Source organism: Chaetodon auriga, chromosome 2, assembly GCF_051107435.1.
Source record: "Chaetodon auriga isolate fChaAug3 chromosome 2, fChaAug3.hap1, whole genome shotgun sequence".
Taxonomy (NCBI): Eukaryota; Metazoa; Chordata; class Actinopteri; order Chaetodontiformes; family Chaetodontidae; genus Chaetodon; species Chaetodon auriga.
This window is the reverse complement of record NC_135075.1, coordinates 25,059,037-25,083,818: the sequence shown is the minus strand read 5'-3', so window position 1 is coordinate 25,083,818 and position 24,782 is coordinate 25,059,037. Positions and strand designations below refer to the sequence as shown.

The window sequence follows — 24,782 nt, the reverse complement described above, 5'->3', positions numbered from 1 at the left end:
AGCTCACACACCGCAGCTGCCATTAAATTCTGTATTTGTGTATCTGCCTGCGTGTGGGTGAATCACGGCTGTATGTGGGGTGAATCTGTTTGTACGTTGCCATAAGCATCCGTCACTGCAGTGATAAACAAACTAACTTAGCTGTGTGTGAAATCCCCTTATCCTCTCCTGAGTCACATTCTGCCTAAACCTTCACAGCTAAAAAATAACATTTCTTCCAGTTTTTGCACCTGCACCCTGTCGAGAGCTTTTTTTATATCTCGGGCCAAACCGGCTTCGGTTTTGCTTCAGGTAATCCAGCTCCCACCTGCCCAACCGATAAAGGAGAAAATACAGGAGTGTTGAGACAGGGGTGTTGGAAGTACAGTAACATGAAAAATTCACACACGGGACGTGCTGCATATCTGAAGTTAAAACCCCGCAGGTCTGTCAGCGCTGTTGTTTTTCTTTAGTAACAGTATAAAAAGCACAGTAATTTATTCGGTCTGATGAAAGTAAACAAAATAAAGCAGCTTTTCCATCAATTTAAGGTTATTTTCCTAATAAATTTCTATTACTTTTACGCTAAACGTGAGCATATTTTTTATAAATCCACCTTCAAAGCGGGTTTGGACGCATGCACTTATTTCTTGTTCTGGAAATATTTAAAACAATTTGTCTCACTCATTACAGGAACAATTTTCCCCCCATTTTCTATATGTTTCTAAAAACTTCCTATAGTATGACTGCAGCTCTAGATTGTAAAGTAATAAAAATACAGCCCCTATTTCATTCTGAGGCTGTACTGGCAATTACAGCTCAACTGTAGCATCTGGAATATGGAAACATCTGCAGCTGCAACTTCCATTTAAAGGAGTTCAAATCACAAGGCAGAATTAGTCCGGATCCAATCCCAATGTTTATATTAGACGGACACATCACTGTGCTCACAGACCCTATAGGCCAGGGATGAATGCTTTTTTTCCCCCTTGTAATTCAAAGCACATTACTCAGCGCCATCACCCTCTAAATCTGACCATCACTGTGCTTCAAACCTTGCGACAGATGGAGATTTTTTTTTAAAACAGCGGGCGATGGACATGTGTTTAAGAGGTGCTGTGATGATACTGTAAAATGTGCTCTGCTACAGCTGTGGAAAGGGGCGTACGCAAGAAGGCATTTATTGTTGATTTCACTGAAACTGTGCAGTTTTGTGGCTGTATGGACTCTTCAAGGCCAGAGCTGAAAACTGCTTCACTATTACAGTTTGTTTAAAAGAGAAGCGGTTTTCATTAAATGTCAAGTTCATTGGGCTTCATTCATCTTCGTTACATTATCACAAACGTCAGTGGCAGAAAGAAATAAAGCTCAAGTAATCTTAAGGATCTCCTAAGTATTAGCTTTGACATGTTTTTCTTCTTCCATGATTGATGGGGGAAAAGGTTTCGGGTACAGAGCGAAACATGAGGCCTGGACATTCACACTGCCAGTCAACGGGGTCTGTGAATGAGACCCAGGCAACAGCCATGCGGGGAATTGGGATCGAACCTCGGCGGCACAGCGACGGTCTATGGGAGTGCGGCGCTCAGAAGAGCAACACCAAAGGGAACAGCATAAAGAGGTAGCGAAGGGGGGAAGGAGAGAGGAGAAGTGTAAAGATGGGAACAAAGAGAGGAGGGGGAGAGGTGGGGAAGGGCCGTGTTTGAGTTTTTCAGCCGAGGAATTCAGAGCGTTACTGTGCCCACACTGAATGTATGCGCTGCAACAGTATGCAGACTGCAGAACAATCCAGGCAATGACTTTCCAAAGTGCACGAGGAGGAAAATGAAAGAATACAATTGATTAGCACTAATAAAGCCCCATGATGCTTTGCTACCACCGCGGGTGTTATGCAGATATTCTACGGTAGTTGTCGGATGGCAGATGAATAAAAAAATGCACATTTTTTGTCACTGAACATTGTCGACCGTCAGTGGATGTAATTTATGTTTGATCTGTCTGTTTAGGTCAAAATGCCATAACTTCCCAAATTTTACTTTATGTATACTTTGTGAAAAATTCCCCTTTTAAGTTTATACATGCTTAAAAATTCCTTTAATTGTATGAATGTTCAAATAAATCACACCAACATCTTTCCTATGTTAAATTATTACATGTAGTTTATCTGCTGTCATTCAAGACGTTTTTTCTTTGTCAATTTTTGTCTTTCTTTTACTTTGTTTTGAACTTTCACTTCACATCTACATAAAGTTTTTGAAAAAGCAAAGCAAAAAAATAAAAAATGTGTATAAAAACAAACAGAAGAAGATGTTAAATTTCAAGTTTAACCAAAACTGACATGTATTAAACTTTCCTAAAAGATTCGGCTCGGTGGTTTGTTTTGTCTGACGTGTACCACACAAGTCGGGCTGACGGTATCATCATAGCTCAGACAGCGCCGGGCACGCTCGCTGCAGCCAAGAAAACGGCATTGGCAGCAAATTTGTGGCATTATCCTCTGCGACAAAGCGTCTCATCTGGTACCTCAGAAAGCTAAAACAATCCATGAAAAACATTAAAACCATCCAGTTCAAGAGGACACGGTGTTATATGTCTTGGCATGCCTCTGTGCCCTGCCATGGTCATTATTTTGGGGAATTATTTGGGGAATTTCCACTTTATGCCTGGTTGACAGGTTTTAAGAGTTGCAAAGTTGTCTGGTGTCAGATGTAGAGAGGCAGAGACGTGGAGAGCAGTGATTAAAAAACAGATCAGAGCTTTAATTCCCTACCTCCCTGCCTGCCCAGATTGCTGCCGTTGAGCTGTTTGATCACCATCCTGGCAGTCTTGCTCAACATACGAGAGCTAAAGGCTGTTTTTTTGGATGTTTTCTCTAACTTCAGATATCCTTCTGGCAAGATGAGTTAATTACTGCAAGAATATTCATTGACAACAGCTCCTCTGTTGTTCCTGCTTCCTATACTTAAAAAAAAACCACACACACACACACACACCGCTATTAATACCACTAATATCATCAAGCGAACGTGCTGCGGTTTGCTATCAGATCTCTGGGGACTGTGAACCTGGATTCTGGAAGTGGGACAAACAATGAAATGTGGCAATAAGTCAAAAACAAAAGGCCACACAGAAAAGCTTTAAGAGAATTTATAAACACTTCAGACTCAATTCAGTGGTAGCCATGTCAAAAGGTCCAGATCACCGCAAATGGGTTCCAGAGACACTGCAGGCATAAAACGTTAATCTCATATTTGAAAAACAAATGAAAACGTCTGCCAAATGGGTGACATAGTTTTGTTTCCAGCGTTGTTTGATCATGTAAAAGTCATGTATTACCTTACTTTAATCTAACACTGAGTCTTAAAACTCAGTCTGAATAATACCTCCCCCACACACATTCCAACCCCCAGCTGCTTGTGTCTGTCTATGTTTATGACTTTTAATAACATATAGTGACATAAAGGCTTTAATTAGGGGTTTTTCGCTGAATAAAAATAGTACTGCAGGAGCTGTGAGAGGTGCGTCGCTGCGCCAGGGTGCTAGTCGGTTTTTACAGCAGGTAATTTGCTGGTTGTTTCAAAGGTTTCCTGAATATTACAGCCGGGGAGATTTATAGCACACTGAAGACGAGACCTGCAGCTAAAACCATCTGAATCCAACAAAGTATGTGCGTCTGTGTGCCACTATTTATGTGTGTGAGAGAGACAAAGAGCGGGAAGACAGACACAAGCAGACAGAAGGAAAAAGGCAGGGAGTGCTGCTCTCAGCGGCAATGTCGACATGAGCGGCTTCGCTGGAAACACGCCCTGTGATTCTGACTTCTCTGACCAGACCAGCAGTCTCACACACACACACACACACACACACGCACATAGAGAGAGGCCAAACAAAGACTGGGCATTTGACATTTCCATCATGGCAGCCTGGGCAGTGCTCTACGCTGTGTGATCACAGCCAGACAATCAGCTGGCTGATACCAGGTAATCCAGCCTGAGGCCACACCTATTGAGGAAGAGAGAAAAAAAAATACCCCCATCCAGTCTTTTTCACCCACCACCTCTCATCTACACCACCCGACAGAGAGACCCTTTGTCCGGCAGTCTGGGGCATCGCAGCAACAACAGCACACCCCTCCGGCCCCCTCTTCCCTGCTACCCCGGTTCGGCCCTCCCCCCAAAACTGCTTTATTTAATGAACACACCATTAAAGAAGAGACAAGAGAGACAAAGACGGGCAAGGTGTGTGTGCGTGCGTGGATGTGTGCATGTGTGTGTGTGTGTGTGTGTGTGGTGTGCTGGGTGTGAAAGAGAAAAGGCTGGAGGGGTTAAAAAAAAATCAGAGGTGCTAGGTTTTGTGAGCACAGCAGGAAAAAGTGCTGAAAGCGGTGAAAATGGCTAGCGTCAGAGGGATTGTGTGTGTGTGTGTGTGTGTGTGTGTGTGTGTGTGTGTGCGGATGCCGGGTATTTCCCTGTATTCCATTGTGACCAAAGGGGCCGCTACAGTGAGCAACGCACAACTTTGGGCCTCTATTTGCTTTGTTGCTGCCTGTAAAAACTATTTATGTGACTCACTGCAGGGACAGATCAGCGGCTATCATAAAGAGACGCGCTCCCTTCACAAGACGGACCGCCGCTCCTCAGAGGAGAAAATTACATTAAGGCAACCTGTTACTTTCTGCAGTGGCTTTCTCATTACCTCCTACATCCTGCGACCACAGCTACAGACCATCAGGCTTTGAACTGCTCACATCTAAGCAGAGCGTAACCTTGTGAAACGACAGTCATGGCCGCAGATTAACCAGAGGAGAGCAGCCACGAGTTGTGTGTCTGCTCCTGGAGTGTGGACAAGGCAGCCTGTCCCCCCTCTGCCGCAGCACTTCCATGGGGAACACTAGCTAGCACTGTTTGCAACACAGGGTCCCCGCAATTCAATTAGGAACGCAGTCCTCCTTGCCGTCTAATTCAATCAGGCTTGTGTGAAAGCTATTAGACAACTGGCATTCGCTTCACCCCACACACACTGGCACACAAATGAGATATTCATTTCTCCCTCTAGGTTTCCATGTCTGGTGCAATTAACAGGTCTGGGACTCTGCGTGGCTCCTCACACTGTAAGCCGGGCCAGTGCGAGCAAGCAAGGGTGACCACTGATGACCTACAAGGTGTAAATCAGGCTACTCTCAAACTCAAGGAGAGCACAGGGTCATTTAAATGGGTTATTTTCTAAGAAACTCCTGTCTGACGTTCTGCATTTATAGCTAGGACACGTTCAACTTTGAGCAACCGGGGCAGCAACCCCGCATTACCAAATCACTAAAAATAACTGGAAATAAAAGGACACAGGCACTTTCATGGGCTTATCCAAAGAAATAAAAAGCATTACAACCAGCTATTTTAATGACCGGGGGCCACTTTTAACTCTATTAACTTAAGTAGTAAATCCCACCCTTCAAGCTTTGGAAACATGCCTCAATCAAGTTTGAGCAACGCAGAGCCTCAGGCAGGAGTCAGCTTTTTCACATCCAACATTTCAAACACATGTTTATCCAGACATCTTTTGCACAAGCGCTCATGCAAACTTGTGTTTCATTGTGTGAATGTGCGCTGGTGCACAGCGAGGGACTGGGTGTCATGACGTCGAGGAGGACAGGGTAATGATCGGGAGGTGACTTTTCCCTCTGCGCCCCTCAGCGTTTTGCTCTAAGCTGCATCTCCTCTGCAGTTGTCACAGAGCTCACATCCCCAATCCCCCCCACCCAGCAGGCCCCTCTGAGGCAGATTAGGAGCCAAAGTGAGCAGGAGATTAGCTGGAAATGTGGGACACCTGGGAAATGAGCTCTGAGGGCGCAGGCTCCTCGGGAGGGCTCAGGCTCGACATACAAACAAGGCATGTACTGCGCACACTCCCAGGAAACGTAAAAACACACAGGACACTGCACCACATATGTCACACACACACACACCCAGAGCCCATTTAATTCCATCATCTTATGATACATATACATCAACACATAAATAAGCAGCGACCATAAAGAAGAAAGCTGCTAATAAACCCCATCTGGCCACTGCCCAGAGGACAATTTCAGCCGGGGCTTAACCTCATATATGTGGCACATATACAAGGCTCACCATCACAAGGCTTGGTATTTACAAGGACAAAAAGAAGTGTGGAGCACTGTTCAGAATGTCAGTGGCAGCTAAAAATACTCTGTAAGGGAAATATTAGTCATGTAACAACTGGTGTAAATTAATTTCCCACTAACTGACCTTATTTCTCATTATCTCTTTAACTTTGCCCATAAATAACAGCAGTGAGCGACGTGGCGTAGACATACTGTGAAATCTCTGCATGATCCGTCAATCACAAAAACATAAAACTCATAAATGTCACAATTAATTGTGTAGCTCTAAATAGAAACATGCTGAAGGGAGAACTGTAGTCCATTCTTGCTCAATATTGCACATACATACACATACATTATTATTTTGGATTAATCTAATAATGTTTAGTCTATAAAGATGTCAGAAAATAGAGAAAAATGTCCATTGAAGTAGTGGTTTTGTTCATCCAACTGTCCAAAACTCAAATATATTCAATTTAGAACCATTTAAATCAGAGAAAAGCAGCAAAACCTCACATTTGAGAAGCTGGAAGAGTTGAACATTGGGCATTTCTGCATGACAAATGCCTAAGACGATCAATTTGACAGTTAACGTACTGTCGATCAACTACTCAGCGAAACACTTCAGTCACATATCAGCACTTTGGTGTGTTACAGTACATAGAAGCTGCACCACTTCCCGAACACTCGGCCTGTCTGGAGATGGTGCGTCATTCCCATGTGGCAAACGTTAGTTTCTTTATTCAAACAACGCTGGCAGAGTGGCCCTCCGTTCAAGACCACAGCGCTCTCATGATGATCATCAGGTCATAAATACCAAAGGAAAAAAAAATCAGTGAAAACTATCTTAACCACAGTATTTCCATACTGTCTGATAACTACCATCTGTCAATAGAGGAGGAAACAGAGATGAAAGAGGAGTATCACTGGAGCCATGCATGCAGCACAGTAATAACGTCTGGAATTTTCACTGCGCTCCTTTTTTTCCTTCCTTTCAGCACAGGGGGAAAAAAAAGAGGCACAAATGTGGAATGGTGAAATTACAGGCATCTGAGCCAACACATATACTCACAGGGTAGAAATATGAACAAGGCTGGAGGGTGGGCGGTTGTGGGGAATAAAGCGGAAAGGGTCATTTCATGCACGCAGATCACTTGACAGCTTGCTCTCAAGAGGATGTAGGGGTCCAATCAGGTTGCTGGTGGACCCCTTCGGTACACTGGGCTGCAGATGGCTGGGGTGTGGCAGGAGGCAGGTCCCTTTGTCGGCATTAATCTCCATTTAAGATGGCTTGTCAACCTTCAGGATCCACATCATGCTGGAACTAGCTTCACTGTATTCTGTTATTTGTAATGACAGATCATTACCAGAGCTGCGAAAATGTCACTTAATGCAGATAATGGTATATGATATGGAATTATGGCACGGCCCTCTGTGAATTGGCCACCAAACGAGCCTCTGTGCTCAGAAGGGGTAATTAATTGAGTCAAATTCTGTGGCTGCTTGCATAAGGGCGGGCAGATGTATGCATGGTGCTCAGTGGTTACAAAATAGCCTAATTCAAATTAGTTCAGCTCAATAATTTGTATAATGATTACGAATTAATTGCTTTGCAGCCCTAATTTAGGATGGCTTGGTTAAACCATATCACATTGGATGTTTTTTGTTAAAATTATAACTGTGGTTACACAAAAACAGCGTCAGCTTCTGTTTACCCTCACACCACCCACCGCCAGCGATGTCCTCGATCTCTGTAGGATTTCATGCTGCTCCGTAAAGTTCTTCTCCGCCAAACAAAGGCAGTCTGGCCTTATTTAACTCGGCATGCAGGCTGAAACAAGAAACACTGAACTTTCACTGTCATGTGACACCGAGTGTCCTTACTGTGCTTGCAGGGCTACAGTGTTCCTCACAGTGGGGGGGGGGGGGGGGATACACCTGTCTTTTCATGTAGAGCGGTGCCTGAAGGAGAGTACACTGTTGCGAATTTGAAACAGGTAGGAAATGAGGGAACTTAGGAGCGATCAGATGTCAAGAGTGTCAAGCTGTCATTGTTGAGGCAAACAAAAGCATGTGGGCAGCCTCCGCCCACCCACACCCTCGTGGGAACAGATCACCTGCTGCACCACAGGATGGACAGAACGGCACAGCATCCCTGAAAACACCCACCCACCTATGTCAAGATCGTACAGTGGGTGCAGTAATGAGTTCTGCCCTGAAAGAACATCCTATGTGCCCCCTCCCCTGTAGATAGCCTCTCACATACATTCCAGTTAGTTATTTTTAAGGTGTTTGCTCGGAGGACTGTGTTTCCAGTACACTCTCTTCTAGACACACAGATCAATGTGTCTGAACTCTTTATGAGTTTTGACTGGGGCTGTCGGTGCCTCTGCCTCCCAAACCCCCAAATGCGCCCTTTTCTCAAGGACAGCTAGTTGCTAGGGCAACAGGAGCCATTGCCATGTAAGGCAGCTTCCCTGCTCCGTTCCGCAGGCTGCACCCGGACCTTACAGCCCTGATCACAGCCTCAGACTGCTGATGACAGTGGGACAGGGTGGAGGAAGCAGGGTGAGTGGAGGTGGAGGATAAGGAGTGTGAAAGGTAGAGGAAGGAGAGAAGCGGGACGAATGGGGGATAAATAACCTCGATGACCTGCTGAAGACATAGAGTGGATATAGCTCTAGAATTCACATAATTGTCTTGGGAGAGATAAGAAGCAATACAGGATGTATTACGCTGCCCGCTCCGTGAAATAAACAACCCGTTCAAGTTGCCTCAGTGTTTCGCAGCTCGCTGGAATTCATAAAATATCATCAGCTTCATGCTGATTTCAATCTTGCCTATCTGGTTCAACAGGCAGCATTTCTGCCCGATGCTTCAGCCCCAGTAACTGGCATCCTGGCCACAGGTGAGAGGCAAGCAGGGAGAGGGGTGGTGGGGATGGTGGTGGTAGTGGTGGTGGAGGGGGGGGGCGCCTTTGTGCCTAGAGGCAGATGTAGGAAATAGCTGACAGAGGCAATCACTTGTCTGTATGTGTGTGTCTTTCTGTGTGTCTGTGTTTGTAAAGGACAGCACAGGGAGCAAAAGAGAGCAAGATAGAGTGAGAGAGAAAGAGAGGAGAGACGGGGGAGGAGGGGGGACTTTACCAGCATCCAAACAAAGGCGGCAAGCGGCAGCTCCGAGCCCGGTGACAGAGGCTCCCTAAGGTGCAGTCTAGCTGATGGACAGGTGGCATAAAGGGGCTGCGTGTTGTCCAGTCAGTGGGGACAAGGGGGGTGTCACAGGAAAGGGGGAGGAGGACGGAAGGGAGAAGAGGGGGGGGGTGGCATTGCAAGGAGCAGCTGGTGCTGAATCCTGTCACTGTCCCTGTGTAACCCTCCGATGCACACATACAAACACACAGGGCACACATGTAGCTCAAACAAAGCCCAAACGATAAACAGAACCCGGAGATGGACTGCGAGTATCATGTTCATAGGCTGGATTTTACATCTCCTGCCATCTCTCCCTGGAGTGTATTTATTAAAGATTACATCAACTCTTCTGACCACAAGCATTTAATGAGGCAGCAGGGAGTCTGAGTGATTCCTATTATCCATCTGATCTACAGGAAAAAAAACAACAGCTGTAATACGCCTATTCCGCACGCATGTATGCATCCAAGAAACACACACATGCTTGGAAGCAAGCACACACACTTAAGAGTCACATTACTTAAGTCTGAAACAAAGAGGCAACCTGTCTTTCAACAACTGATTTTATTCCACCATTTTCTCTCAATTGAGAAAATGAATTTTAACTAAAAAAAAAAAACAAAAAAACATAGAAACAGCAATTTCATTAATTGTCCCACAACTTTTTGAGGACTTGCAAGGTGCTAAGAATAAAATCAGGTGAAAGCGTGCCACTCAGGCAGTGGTAATTCTCCCATCACGTAACCTGAATTAAGCTTGCTTGTCAAACAGATAATCAGCTCATTCAAGCCATGGCATGCCACAGAAGATTTAACCCACCAAAACAGGATTTCACCTGATATCAGGACTCAAAGATGCAACCTGAAAGGTTTAAATCACACAGAAATGTGCACCCAAAACCTCTCCCCTGCACCATTACACCTGCGCCTGAAAAGGCTGCTATTGTTGAGAGGAGATTCATTTGAAGGCTTTAATGGCTGCTATTTAGAGGTGGAATACATTAAATAGCCCAATCATGACTACAGAGTGAGGTGGTGGCCTCGACAAATTTATACTGAGTGAAGAGATCGACTAATTAGCCTTTAAATATGTCATTGATTCATCTTAAACAAGGGATTCCTGAGCTATTCATCTGCCTCCTCTGCATCTTCTCCTCCTCTATGACTACATCCTTAACCCTGATAAAGGAGGAGCTTGGCTGGCTGGTCTCCCTTCCATTTGTCCTAATCAATGGAGGCTGTTCAGTCCAGACCCAGGGGGTCAGTGAAATTAAGTACCCAGCTCACACAGAGAGGGGGATCGGGCCAATGCTGGGGCACAGGGGGAGATAGGCAAGCCCTCTGTTACCTTGGCAACTCTGCTACGGCTGAGTTTTCCCCAATATATTCCTTCAGTCCAACTTGTTAGGATGGTTTGTGCCAAAATGGCTGCTCTCTAAGAATATTGCTTCGTGTGCAGTGCAGTCATTTCTCACCATGGAAACTCCTTGTAAACAAATTCCAAGTATTGATTTAGACATACGCAGCACTGGCATGCGTAATACATTACTGGAGAGGCAGAGGGATGAGCAGTGTTATTAGTATGTGTAAAATAAGGTTAAGTGGAGAGGTGATTAAGAGCGGTGACTGGAGGGTAACTAAAGATGTTTCCTCAGTCTCCCCACACAGTTCCTGTCCATGGCAAAAAGCGTGCGCGGGAGGTGAAAATCCACTGCAGTCATGATGTCTTTCGGTTGTTATGAAACATGCACTGATTAAAATTTGGATCTGTTGGATCTTTATTTAGCATTGATTGAAGTATCTTTCCTGGCTTCTCGTTTGCATTGGATTTCTTATGATCAGTTCCTCTGAGGGTCACTTTCTGCTTGCAAACGGTCCCTCTTGCTCTGCCAGGTGTTTGCAATCTGGACCTCGACAACTGGGATTTGAGTGAGGGAGGAATGGCTTCTCTCTCTGTGTGTTCTGGATTTTCTTTTTCCTGCCAGGCCTACAAAAAGATTAACTTCAGCCTCAATGTGATGTTGTAAAGTTATTCTACCATTACAGCCTAAATGAATAACTTCATGCAGTGAACTGACTTGACAGTTTTAATTGTTTGTTTTGTCACACCCCTGCTATTAGCTTAGTGGTTTTAACCACAGTAGCTTTAACACCGTTGTTTCATTCACAGGCTTGTTCGGAAACTGCTCTTTGTCTAAGCTGTTTGCTCACATCCTAATAGATAGCGTTTTAGATCCATACTTAATGCCTGATGGCGAGTCTCTAGTGAGGCCTATGTGTCAATCATTCTCAGTTAGACAGGATTAGTCACATGACTAAAAATCACAAGTCATACATGTCACACACATACACACATAACCTTAATGCAACCCACCTTGCCTGCAGGCATACCTTTCCCCTTGGCACGGCTTGGCACATTCCAGTTCTGCATAACTGAGATATTCCTACACATGCACATATCATCTTTGACGTTAATGCTGAGGTGCTGAAAAGGTCATTGTAAAAATATAATAGTTGAGTAGATGCCTCTACCTTCTAGGGATAGCTACCATATTTACTCAAAAGCTGATGGTCATGTGAGTCATGAAAACCTCATCTGTTTGTGCCTCTGTAGACCAGTAATTTACCATAGAGGAGGGCAGAGAGGAACTATTCAATGCACATATACTTTCACCCATCCTGTAAACACGTGCAGATCAGCGTCAAAATCCAGTTTTGTGACCACGATGGTTGCCAAATGAAACTGAAGGTATTACAGAAGTCGAGGCAGCTTGGAATGAGTGAAGGTCTGCAAAAGGGAGACTGGCAGATTAGTCTTGGGTTCCTGGAGGCAGCAGGATTATCCCAGGGAAGCTAGTGGGGGTCATGTCAGTTGCACTCAGACTAAAATCCCCATCCGTAGCAGACCTGGATGGAATGCCATGTGCAAAAAATCCTCACACGTGTTTAGACCTGACTGTAAAAACAGATAGGTGTGGTGTTCAAGGACTAAAGTACATTGTGTGTTACATGTGTGTCTTCATGGTTCAGGTTTCCCAAGCCCTGATCAACTCCTGCTCCAAACAAATGGTGTAAAATCATGTGCAAAAACTATTCCAGCAAGTCTGGCACAGACAATGAGAAAAGAGGAGGGGCACGGCCACAGTTAGTCTTGCTTCGCCGCATTGAAGTTTGATGAGGAAATGGGAAGGGCATCCATCCAACACCTTCGATTTGTGGAACTCTGCCAACTCCCTTAACTAGAGACAAAAGCGATTGACTAAAGAAAAAAGAAAGTCCTACTTGCAGTCCTGCACAGTAATGTTTATGGGCTTTTTTCCCTTAGACTGCATCAAGAGCCTTTGATAAGTGTATCAGACTTTAAATGTCTCATCGAACCGGCATGATAAGAATCTACCGCACCTCTCCTTCAAATTTACTGTCAATATGGTGTCTGTATGCTGGATCAACATGTACAATTCTCTGTTCCAAGGTCAATAGACCAAGTATTTAATTAGAGGCAATACAAATCAAGTATAGACAGAGATGTTTTTCAAGAGCTACCTTCTGGCTGCTGGGCTTTTCTGGGTAGAAGACCTATCAAGACTTCTGCAGGGCACCACCAGGGCCCTCTTAAGAGGTCAAATACCTTCTTATCAGCACACTGACAGGTTCTGGCTTGACAAGCTCAATTAGCCGGCGCTTAGTGCAGTGTACGAGGAGACCACGCTCTCAGCACGAGGCCCATATCAACAGAACCAGGGAGATGACAGACAAGCCGAGCCCACAAAGGCCTGATTGTGGCGGTGCCTGGAAGGTTGGTGAATGGCTAAAGAGGGAGGAAGGACTTATGTTCTCAGGGGTTTTGTGATGTGGCTGATAAGAATCTCCCAGCTGAATGACAATGCCACAGTAGAAAGTCTTCTGGATAAATTACCTCCATTGAGGTCAAAATCCTTAAATGAGCATAATAGGAGAGAGTGGGGATAAATTAGTTTTAAATGAAAGATTGTTCTAATGAAATTGAGGATACGCTGTATCTAATACATTGTTTCCTTTTGCATACTGTGGGATTAACTGGCAAGGCCAGACAGCTTGCAGCATGCCTTTGACGTGGCAGCTGTATTTTTTGGAAGGGCAAAAAGATAAATAGTGAGGTGTTTAGGCATGTCACCCGACTGTTTTGATAAAACAGTGACAGTATTTCTGGATCTCAGCTCCCTTGAATAGCAAAACAGTCATCCTATTGACGCCCATCCCTCTTGCAACACTATACTGACAGATAACGAAACACGTTAGAGCCATGATTTCAATCATCGCCAGGCATCCCGTAATGGGAAGCCTGCCTGCTGGCATAGTGCAGACACAGATGGAATTTAAGCCATCTTTTGCCAAGCTTTCATTGGCCCTTTTCCCCATTGCCACACTTTAATAGCAGTGAGGTACAACACTGTGAATGATCCGAACTTAATCATGCTGCTTGCAGGCCCAGTTAATTCTTGTAATCTCAGAACTTTGCACCGTGTTGAGATAAAACGTCCCCTGACGGCACTGGGAGCATACATAAACATTTAATGCTTTAATATGCACTCATGCAGGGTTAGAAGATACGTGCACACTCATGTTGCCAAGAGGCCATCATGGCTACAGGACGGTTTCTTGGGCTATATAATAGACCCAAGATCTGTTGTGACTTCCTTCACTCAGAACATGTGGCTGTGTCTTCTTCCTCCTGCAGCCTCGAGACAAAGAGTGCACAAAAAAAGAATACTTAACTACAAGCAATCTGTTGAAATAGGTCATTATGGTGGAGGCATGCTGTGAATGCGCCGCGTCCCCAAATCAATACGTGAATTGCTATATTTAGTAAGAAGGTCGCAAGGAGGAGTTATCAAGGCTGTACAAGGAATGAGAGACATCAACGAATCAGCTCTGTGCTTGACTGGGGCCTGCTTATTTTAGATGCAGATGGCTCAAAAATGTCTTTTCTGTGGAGAGTTGAGATATCCCTCATGGTGACTGAAAATGTCACATTCTGTTCAGTGTCAATGTCACAACATTACCCTTCAAGGCGCTACATTGAGACAATGGAATCTGAAATATCCGTTGTGGGGGGCATTGTTACTCTAATTTATGCAATGGTACACTGAAAAGGGTTGACCCAGTAGGGAATACGATTATGTGTCTCATCTTATAAACAGTCACTAGACCACTCATCACTTCAAGTATTGTAGTTTTTTTTAACCTAAATTCTCAGATATATCGATTTAATGTCATATCCTGCCACTGTTATCAAAAATCAATTAAATACACCTCTCAGAGACACTCTGCACTTCTGCACTGACAAACAAAATCCATAATCTTAAGTGACACATGCCACTGACAGGCCTGAACTGAGCCAATTCATACCATACTGTAAGGGGAGAGGAACCTACTCCTCTGCCAAGTGCATAACATCACGTAGTGTGGTTAAGAGAGATATGGTATAGATCTACACTGTATCTTTCTGTCTCGCCAGTTTTCTGCCTCATTTTAACTGTTTCTGTGTCCCCGTGAGCTGACAAGGTCTGTCTTTTTGTTTCAGCCAAAATCCTCAGCATCATGACTTTGCACGGTAGAAAAAAAGCTAAGACAAGGGGAGAGCAGAATCAAAACAGCCTCATTAATGACTGTGACTAATGTATTCCAGGCAGTTCTTTAAGCCTGTTACTTCACAGAGAGGAGATGCCCGTGCTGGGAGGGGAGGCAGCGGTGGCCCTGGTGTTTGTCGAGACGGTGCCATACTGAGTCCGATGGCGGGGTGTAATGAAAACAGCCCGCACATGAAAATGCGCTGATCTCTCCCCCACCTCAACCGCCAAAATAACTCTGCAGAGACCACACAGCCTTAAGATGACCACAATAAACCAGAACACTGGTCCCAGCACGAAGTGAGCATTTCCCAGGCATCAATATGCTGCAAGGCCAATCCAGGCTTTGTAGGAAACACTGGCGGGTGGTTAATGGCCGGCGCGGAGGAGTTTTGTACGTGATGTTTCTGTTTAGCCTGTTGACTGTGTCGCACTGTTTCACTTCCTGTCTTTCTTACTTCAGCCTCTCTTTGAGTAATATAGCTATATGTACATGTTACCTACAGCATTGCTGTGCAGCAAACCCGTGTTTTCAGTGAATAGGAAATCAAATCCTGAAAATCAAATTCTTTCTTTTTCACATCAATACATAAAACCCATTACGCAGAAGTGATATATTATCAGTTCAGCTCTGCAGGAACTATAGCTTTATACTGGACTTGAACATAGAACCATCAACAGTTTGGGGCTCAGCTGTTTACTAAAAATTAGTATACTGACGTATTCTTTAGATAGCATGTTAGTCTTCTCCTGGAAATAATCCTATTTTTGCTATTGACCTCTCTAAATGCACAGAAACCGCCTAGGAGTAAATTTTATGGTGTCTAGAATTACCCCAAACTTGTGGGGTCTCCAATTACATGGAATTGAAAGAATATACTTCAGTCTAATAAAATGAAATTACGCAGTAATTACTGTCTAATTTTCAAACATGATGGGGACATAAAAACATTATGATATCCCAGCACTGTGCTGTAACTCATGCTGTGAGGTGCACAGGAAGCGACTGTTATTTTTCCACACAAGGCGAAACAGAGCAGCCTTCTCATTAGCTTGTTGTTTACAATCTCACCTCCTCCTTCTCCATATAAATTCTGTATAAACAGAGAATCCCTAAAGGCTTTACAGTATAAACTGTGGGAAAATAGCACTAATCACAAGGCAAAGACCAAGAGGTGGGAGAAGAGTGGGAGCATGGTGAGATTATTCTCACCCATAAACCACTGGTACATACTACAATGTACTGGTAGGAATATTCTAACGGACTAGATAAGGATTAGCCTGGCGGATTGTGCTACGCCTTTCATCTTCCAAAGCGTGGTTTAAAAAAAAAAAAAAAAAAAAAGAACCGTATCCTTTAGATGAACCCAGTTCTTTACAAGAGGTATAAGAATGAGAAAAGGCGTGTCGAACTGTACCTTTCAGCCGAAAGCTTGGGAATTCCGCAGGAGAGTGGAACAGCTCATTATATTGAGTAATTTATTTGCTTAGCAGCTGCCCAAGGGGAAGCAAAAAAGTTTGAACATCCAGAAAATTCTGTAAGTAGTCCATTTACAAAGCAGAGCTGTCCCCTGCAGCAACAGAACACCATCCCCCTCAACCAGGCTTCAACAATTAACCAGGCCACTGGAGCCAAGATTGTTTTCCTGCCCAGCATCAAGTACGCTCATCCTGCACAATTACAGCCTTAATTGAGTACTATGATAAACAAGCAAGAGCAGGGTGTGAGCTTATTGAATACTGCAAACAATATGACAGTGTGTGATGGGAAAAAGAAAAAATGCTTCTTGGAAAAAACACACGCAATATGAAGCGTTTTTGTGAACCAAAGACATACACGTTGACTTATCTGTCTTTACTTTGCATTACCTTCATTATTATACTAGCAGCAATGTTCTATGGACAGCAATGCCAATCGGTCCATCCACCGGTTGCTCTACCACCTTGGTCCAGAACTAAAAATATCTGAAAATTACTCGATGGAACACCACGAAATCTGCTACAGATACTCATGGTTCCCATATTCTTGCTCAACACTTTGCTCCCCCCCCCACTTCCCTGATGTCCACCCTCTCATTCCTCTCCCAATTTTATGAATTAAGGGTTTATTTCAACCAAATCAAAGATGTTAGTGATTGTCGGAACAGTGAAAGATGAAGGCTTTGATGAGTCTTATCTGGTTTCTGTCAAGTTTGAATGAAGTGTGTTTTACCATGATAAAATGGCTGTTTCTGTAAATGGAGTCTGGTGGCTTTGGGAGAGCGATACAGCGACTGTTTCTGGTTAAACAAAAAGGATCCTACTCTTTAACAAAAAGGTCCATCTCTGCAGGGATAGGGACAATCTGAGTCTGTCAGTGGCAACAACACCTTTAGTGGATGTACATTAATGGTGTGCAAATGCCCAGAGGGCAATTCAAATCTTGCAGCATTTAAACAATATTTTTTGTGACAAAGTTGTACTTTACAAATTAAATTGTGCTCAATATTGACAGTTTTCTGGGTTTTCTAGTCCAAGTTCAAACTTCTGTTTAAATGTCGGGGAAATTGCTCATTAGGACCTTCCCTCACAGCGAGCCACTGGGAGTTACAAGTAAGAAAACTATACAGAAACAGGGCTGACGAAAGGTAACTTACCTTAGCCGATGTTAGCTTACTCATTTGAAGAGGGAGGAAATCATAAGCGACATCAAACAAAAAAAAATCCTCATCCCTCCTCGTGCTGCAACATCGCTCGTAGGGTATCTGGACAATTTTCCGTGCTCCATCTGCTACAGTTCACTAGCTTGCTCTATGTTAGGGAGGCAGTTTCAGGCCTTCTTTTAACCTGGCAAAGATCTGACTGAGATCTAAACTGTTTCTATTCAAACGAATGTGTGGTTTGAAGTCAGTGTGCAGGTGTTCCACTTTGATCAATATCTCTTGGGCCTTGATACTTAATAACGTAAGCGATATGTCTGAAAAACATTCACCTGGATGCTCTCAGAAGTCAGGAACACACAGGTGGTAAATTGGCAAAGACAGCAAAGTGCAATCCTGTAGTGGTGGCTCTCCACAGGAGAGAGCTTAACTTTACATTGAAGGGGCTTTACAGGCATGTGTTCAATTTCAAACTCAAACACCACTCAGAAACCTCCCAGGGAGGATGATGACAGAATCCTTTGCTGTGCCAGTCCAACGTTTGAGTTGACATTAGTCTGTGGCTTTCTAAACATTTCGAAATTAAATCCAAAAGTAAAATAAATCTCAATATAAACTGCTTGATTTGGATGTTGATTTTGCTCAAACATGGCTGAGGCCCCGGTGGGTAGACAAAGCTCGTGTGGACACGATCACCTCACAGGGATTCACTGAGGTTAACGGAGATGCTGCCCTTGAATCCAAGGATACATTCTGTTTGTTGGTTTTTCTTATTTGGTTTCAGGCAGTGGAATTAGCTGTTAATTGGACTCAGCCTTTTTGTTTTCCTTTGAGAACAGCGGGGTGTACTTTCTGAATCTAAATCACTTTGATTGCCAAGTAATCAAATGCACAGGAATTTATCTTAATGACACTGCAAGAGAGATGTATCGACAGCTCACAGATTTACAGTACATGCTGACTCATGCTACAAAGCAAGTGGACCTTTGAGTGTCGAGCAGATAATCTATGTACAGCAACACAGACATCTCTTAACTGTGTACCCACTCCATATTTAAAGTAGTACGTCATTGTTTGTATGTAAAACAGAAACAAGTGACGTTCTCATAGAATACAGTTAAAATACACACATATACATAAAAAAAAAGTCTTATTTTCAAGAACTGATGCGAGCAGCCTTATTTTTAGGTTGACAACCACACTTTTTAAAAAATTATATAATGTGTTTTGAAAGAAGCTGTATCAGGAAATCTGCCTGGTGCAGAATAAGTAATCCCTCAGTGGAAGTCAAAACATTATAGCATTAATATTCTCTCGCTGTGATGTCTCCCTTTTAGGCTGCTCAAAGGAGATGATCTCTTTTGGTTATTAGTGCAGTATGTTGATGGGCGGTGAGGCATAGAACACTGATAAGAGAATGAGAGGAAGAGAAAAGGAGCCGAGCTCTTCGTGTGTCCTTGTTAATTTCTCCCTTCCCCTGCTGCCTTTCCATTCTGATCTATCTCTACCCTCCCATCTCTCTGCCTCACCCATGCAGCCATTTAATCTTTAATCACCTGAAGTTTAACAGGAGAGAGATCTTTGTTGGAGGGTGATGTTACTTATTTTAGAATCCATTATACCTCTGGAGCCTTCTCCATGGTGGATGAAACGTCTATTTTCTCCTCTACAGTACTAGTACTAAGTCAAATTGAGGGGCATTGCAGACTGCAGTCGTATAGTTACATAAGTCGCAGTCGTCGAAGTTCTTCTCAAAGGAGGCAACTGTCAAAGGATTCAAAGGAACCGAACAGCAACACAATGAAAAGCTGGTGAATTATATAACCAACAGATGTTTTTGTGATTTACGCTCAGCTTTGGAGGACACATATTCAGGTGGACTGCATGCCACAGCAGTAAGCACCTTCATGAGTGGAGCATCTAGTGTTGCAGTACTATGATGCTGTATGAGATTGCATGACCATCCGGTGTGAAGCAGAATATAGACTCAAGCCTTTCAGCTTCTTAGTGAATGACCAAGGGGTTAACTGTGTGTGAACAACTGTGCTCATCTCTGGGATACTACGTCCGCAGAATACACGTGGCACATCCCACCAATGTTAGGAATGGAGAAGCTTTCTCTCCGTTCTCACTTTTAGAATAGCTCTAATGTAGGTCAACGGCACACAACACAAGACACCACAATTTTCTCTCAATGTTGACCGAGTTCTAATACATCATTGGAAAACAAGGTCACGGATACTCGAGAGGGATTCCTGTCGTTAACAATGAGCCCGATTGTTTCTCATCTTTTATCCAGACAGATGCTTGATCCATCAGTCTCCCTTACCCGAGAGAGCGACTTGAATCCTCTAACAGGCCACGAGTCGAGGACATCTGAGAGAGAGCGCACGGGGATGTTTTGACAAAGCCCCGGCCTTGTCCCTGATGAGAAAAGAGAGGCACGTATGGAGGGATCTCTGTATACTGCACGGCTCTCATTTCCTCAGTGTCAGTGCAGCCCGTCCAAGGCGAATTTATCATGAACAAAACCAGAAGGTCTCAGGGTTGTCCCTCAGCTTTGCTCTCATGGAGAAACACCAGAAAACTGTCTGTGGTCATCAGGCCGTCTGGTGTCTTGGGGCTCAGGGTGAGACAGGGGTAGGTGTTACAAGCAAGAACCAGACCTGCAGGAAGCCTCTGCAGTCGGTGAGATGACCAACAACGCAGACGAAAGAGGTACCCGCATTATGAGAGGTCATCCTGTCTGAATTTGAGATTCAATAGATGGTGTGGGATAACGAGGAGTGTGACGAAGGGGCATATGGAGCCGAGCCCGACATGTGCAAAAACATGTGGAAAACGTTTGCAGGCTTAACAGGCCGTGATCTTTGAGTTCAGGGAGATTCGCAGGGATCGTAGGTCACGTTATCACATCCGCATATGATGGATGTGCTGTGAAAATGAGGATGATAAAGTGGGTGGGTATACAAGGTTCGTGTGTGCGCACGTGACTGTGCACTCTTTGGTAGCGCATTTCATTTTCATCATGTTCATGCGCTGTTCTGTGAATGTGAAGGGCTGCATGTGTGTTAAATTTAGTGTCTTTCTCTCATTAAGCTCTTCCTTCTTCTCATTAGAGGCTCTTTGTTTGTTTGTTTGTTTTATCCCTCTCTTCTGCTGTATGGATGTGTGCAGGGTGCAGAATAAACAGAGAAAACGAAGACAGGCGGACAGAGGAAAGAGAAAGCACCTGGCCATATTGAAATCCCCTGACAGTGGGGAAGGGGGAATAAAGGCTCCTGAATGTTCCCTGGGGCCTCTGCACACAGAACGACATGTCTTAGAGCGCGCCTGTTTGCCTCCTGCTGTTGAAACATCCCATAGTGTGTGCAGACCAGAGAGCCGACCTCTCTCAAACACACATCACACACCTGTTATTGGGTCTAAATGAAAAGATCAGTAATGAAAATTAAACGATATCACCTATGATGCAGAAATTAAGTCACGGCGTCCATGATGCCATTTAACAGACGAATGTTGCAGCAGCGAACATCTGTTCAGGCCCTAATTTGTATTCCTTATGCTTAACTAAATGGCTCCTAACAGCAGCTGAAGCAGCCACCAATCTCAGAGAATAAGTGTAGCTTTTACTTTAACATAATATTGTGTGAATGCCTATTGTGTAGGCAGACTGTTGACATTTTGGTCTCCCTCTCTCTTTCTCTTATTCTCTCCCACTCTCTCTCTCTCTCCCCCTCTCTCTGTTACTGCAGCCCAATGCAAACCTTCCTTCATCTTTGTTTGCACAATGCACAATGCAGCAAAAGCCTGGAGGGGGTGTGTTTGTTTTGTTTTGCTTTGTGTCTTGTTCCAGCGCAGAGGACAGTCATCCAGTCGTCAGCGTGGCTGTCCCCCACGTGCGCTGTTAGTCAATTAGAGCTGCCATTAAAGACGGAGGCACCCAGGGAAATAAAGGCAGCGGTGCGGATTTGTCTGTGCTACGCTGATTTCCACCCTTAAACCCTCTCCAGACGAAAAGGCTGCAATAATTGGGATTCTGACAGTGGGTTAGGGGGACTCATTTCCTGCCTTCACCTCCTCCCATCCTCTTTTCCATGCAATCATGTCTATCCAATCATGTCTGCCCGGCACCTACCTTTGCACTCGATCTCCCTCACTCTCTTTATCTACACCCACATTTGGCTGAAGAATTACTGAATCCTTTCCTCCTTAATCTAATTGCTCTGGGTGCAACTGCAGGAACCTCACTTACAAGCAGCCACTACCCGCCACTGGTGCAGACCTCATCAAAAGGCTGACATTAAAAGAGACGCTAGTGTTGCTCTGAATTCTTCACACTTTGACCTAAAAACGCTTATCATTCATGTGACTTGCTGACTCTTTATGGGGCCTGTCATGTGTGTCTGTTATACAGATCTGGGAACAGTGTCACCGCCTGTGCATGTGGAAGTATGAAACTGATCGTTTTCACCAAAACCATTTTTCACACCATTATTTCCACTGGTGCAGGAGTGTGCAGGATATGTAATAGTTGCATTTTTTTATCCACTGTCATGCTGTTTGACAGCAAATCTGGGCCACAAAAGCTACACTGCCTGTTTTACAATGCTTTTCTTTTCCCCCCAAATACAGTCATTAATGAAAACATGACCAAACAAGAATCAAGCTGTCACCGTCGCTGTGACAGATTGTCTCAATCTAAATCTTCGCTCTCTATAACACGAGCCACGCTCCCACAGTCGAGACCCTTGAACTCACAATGGTACGGGGTTAGATGATCAGATTACAGTGCAAAAACACACATGGACATTGTAAAGGGAGTCTGCAATTCCACCCCTGAACATGGCTCTCATTGTGCCCCACTGAAGAGAATGCTTTTCATTCTGGAGTGAACAGCAAGGGCAAACATGTGGCAGTGCACCGTCTCCTCAAGGCTCTGAGGGGAAGAGGGATCTCTCTTTTCAGGGCCATCTCTGCTGAAAATCCCTGGTGTGCTTCCTTCGCTCCCACCACTTCTTAGTGAGGAAACTTAATCTCACTTGTAAGACAATCGCAGAGAAAAAAAGGCCCCAGCAATTTGATGTAAGCACCCCCTTCTATTGTCAATATTTTGACATATTTCATGACAGCGTAATTATTTGCCGGGATCCCTGCCAAGGATTTAATTGTTACATGTGTAATTACACGTTTAGTTGCGGAGATGTTGGAACAAAGCAATGGTGGCGTTATTAATATTGCGGTACAAATGGCCTCTTTCATCTTGACTGCTTTATGCCATCTCTGTGGCTCCATAATCCAGCTATGAAAGAGGATATCTTACAAACCCTCCGGGGGCACCTCTCACAAATCAATTCATTACCCCGTAATATCGGCAGGCAAAGGCGCATCTTTCATAGATCAATTCATTATCCAACTTCTGGCAGTTGAAAGGCAGTGACTGACCACAGTTTCAAGCACTGATATCAGCTTTCAGACTCTCGGAATATGACTAGAGAGCAGACCAACTGGTGGCAGACTTCCATCAAAAAGGGCCTCTGAACAATGGTGTGGGGGTGTGGGGGGTGGGGGCACCACAGAGTAATATCCTTTTTAACGGTTTTATTTTCTTTCTTGGTAAAATACACACGTCCCTGTTGTTTGCGCTGAGCCTCATAACTATTGTATGGAGCCATAAAAATCCATCTCTGTGCGTGGCGTTCTGCTGCATTCCACAGCTGCACTCTCAGATAATGCATTATTTTCATGAAGCTTTAATATTCAGTCACTGCATCAAGCGATCGGAGAAGACCACGTGACAAAGAGCGCGGCTGAAACCTGTCTGCGTACACGTATGCTGTATGTGCTTCTGCCAGGGTCACTACGGTTTGTCTGCGAGCCCTGCGGAGCTGAAATCTATAACATTCACGACTGCAGCGGGGGTGACGAAGAAGAGAGCGTGCAGTCAGTGAAGCTTTTCTTCTGGTAGAGCTTCGGGTAAAAAAAGCCAGCGTGCAGCAGGCGTGGTGGTTGTGGTGGAAGGTGGAATGATACATTTTTACAGAGAAAAAGTCTCATGCCCGGCGGCGCGAGGATGAAAATGAATCAACATGCTTCCCCTGTTGAACTGACGGCATTTAATTGTATAATCCCGTTCAGCACAAAAAATACCATGACTGAGGACACCCCTGAGATGTTCCAATCCATCACATGCAGTGAATTACATGTAGGTCAAAAAACAAGCAGATTTGTGTAATTATGCGGGGATGTGGATTCGGAGGAGCTCGCTACAGCAGAGCGGCGATCTTCACATGCCTCTTATTGGCCTGTGTTCCACGAGGAGGAGCCGGTGCCTGTCCTCATTAGTAGTCATTGAACGGGGCCTGGCAGTGTTCGTGAGGCAGCACCCATCACGTTTCCCCTCCCAGCACACAGACACTGGGGGATGTGTTGTAATTACAGGCGCGCATAAGAGAGGCAGCAACACACCGATCCGAAGCGCAGGTGGGTGGTTTGTTGTGCTGGGCTGGAGCAGCACGGCTCCAGTCTGCAGGCGACACGCTGTCGTGCTGTTTCCAGTGATCAAGATATCTAAGCACGTTGACCAAATACCACCTGCCAGAGTGAGGATAGGGCATGGCACAGGTAAATGTTGGGTACATCGATGTTTTGAAAAGCCAAATCAATTTGCCTGTGAGGGATTCCAACTGATGGGAAAATGCAGGCAATTTTGAAAAATATCCTCTTTGTCCTCATGGACGGAGGGAGGCATTCTACCAACAAAAGGTCAGCACGCAAATTTTCCAGATTGAAAATTGTTCGGGTTTTCTTTGAATTTCTGTAAAGCATTAGCTCCGTTAAATTTAGACAGAGAGGCGCTTCTCTTTTGGGGGAGGATGAAATGCTTTTTGATTCTGAAAAGAAGAAAAACCTTGAACATCCCTACGAACGAAATCACACTCTGAAAGGGCATCTAATGTACTTGCTTATATATATATATAGAAAAAAAAGGTAAAACTCTGGGCTTTAATTATACATGTGCTACAAGGGTCACAGGAAGGAAAGCATTAAATAATTTGTGTCCTGACAAGCTTTTGTGATTTGCTACCAAAGACCTGTGAAGAACAACTCCCATCGTTTCAGGCAGCTCAGAAGGAAGAACTGAACTCCACATGTTCTGCGGTCACAACTGCAGAAAGCAGCAGTATTATTTTCAGATCAAACCCTCACCAGAATTATCATGTGAATTGCTATATTCAGCA

General features: G+C 44.4%; 1 protein-coding gene across 4 annotated transcripts in view; it reads right to left on the bottom strand.

Moving 5' to 3' along the window:
* The window catches only part of ephb2b (eph receptor B2b), a 115,870-nt gene that overhangs the window by 35,505 nt on the left and 55,583 nt on the right, over nucleotides 1-24,782 (bottom strand). The window lies entirely within an intron of this gene.